The sequence below is a fragment of the Nematolebias whitei genome, chromosome 19, assembly GCF_014905685.2.
Source record: "Nematolebias whitei isolate Nwh7 chromosome 19, NemWhi1, whole genome shotgun sequence".
NCBI lineage: Eukaryota > Metazoa > Chordata > Actinopteri > Cyprinodontiformes > Rivulidae > Nematolebias > Nematolebias whitei.
The window spans coordinates 18464475-18466067 of NC_056516.1; positions in this window are offsets into that span (position 1 = coordinate 18464475).

Genomic DNA, 1593 nt, shown 5'->3' on the forward strand with positions numbered 1-1593 from the left:
AGTGGTCATCCATACATGCACACGGTGGTCATCCATACATGCACACATTGGTCATCCATGGTAACGCTGAACTGGAATTCACCACTGAACAATTTACGACTTCACTACATGTTTCTCTACGATGCTCTAAGATCCAAACCAAAAATGTAGAGCTGATCAGGCTTTTGCAGCTGCTGCTCCCAAATTGTGGAATAATTTACCTCTTCGTGCTGAGTGTTTCATTTAAATCTAGGATCAAGACACATCTTTCTTCCTGGGCATTTGATCCAAGCAGAGTTTGAGATCCTCCTGGAGGTGATGATTTTTTGGACGTGCTTCTGTATTTTATTTGAGAGCCACATGCTCTTCTATCATTTCTTGTGTTTCTTTGTTCATATTGCTGTTTTGCCTTTGTGTTTGACTGATTTATAAGTCACTTTGGTCTACTTTATTTTAATGTGCTGTATAAATAAACTAACATGTCTTATCCTCTCTCCATACTGCTCACACAATACAACCGTCCAGTCTCATGCAAAACCACAATCCAGCTATTATCAAAGTCTTCTGAGTGCTGCTAATGCTGCCGCTTCTTTGAGGCCTCCTCTGTATCTGAGGGCCTTTACTCATTCATTTGAATGACTAATGGATGCTCCAGCAACTGCCTGATAACACGATTGGTACATTTAATGACCTCTGCTCATTCAAGACGAGCCAAATCTTTGTAAATCAGATCAACTGCATGTTCAGTGTCGGTCCACACGTGCACCAAAGTGCTCCTTCTTAGTGCTTTACAGTCAGTTTTGATTCCAATTAGAAACTCCTAGATAAAGCTGCTGTCATGAACAGTAGCTAAATTTACTCCTCTTCGGCTCCTTTTCGTTCGTTCAGTTAGTTCATACCTGTCTCTGTATTCATCAGATACAGGTATTTGACCCACAGCAGTGGGGACGACGTCACTGAACATTTTTGTTCCAGGGCGTGGAAACACTAATGACTTTTGCTGTTATATTTGCATCAGCATCCGATCGAGTGTCATGAGGGGATGATGACAACCAGCAGGGAATTTTAATTTGATCAGTGCGCCACCATCCTCACATTCTTACCGTGTCCAGCCCCACCTTGACCGCAGAGGGTGTTTATATTCTTTAAAGTCAGTAAAGAAAGACAGAATAAAAATCAAAGTCACATCTGGTTTTAATGAATTAGCCTGGAACGTGGCTTTTGGGCCAGTTTCACTTTTTCTGCATCATCGTTTACCTCCCACCTTTTGTTCGTGTTTTCCATCTCTGACCTTGGCCCCAGCTCGCAGACTATGGGATTTGGGATTTACGATCATGTGTCGGACCCTCTTTCTGAGTCCTATCTGCAGAGAGCTTCAATAAACCTCTCCCTTTGTTCTTTCACCGAGCTCTACGAGCACTCCCTACAAGACCTTGTTCTCTGCCACTGTAATTCTCTCTTCCTAATGTTTTTAGTGCTCATCTTTCGCTGCCCCTGCGGCCTTTTCATCTTTCCACTTACATGTTTTGGGGCCTCCTCCCCCTGCTGCCTCCTTTATATATTATAGAGCACAGCCTTTGATAAATAAAATCATCCGTTTTTGACAAGCTCATA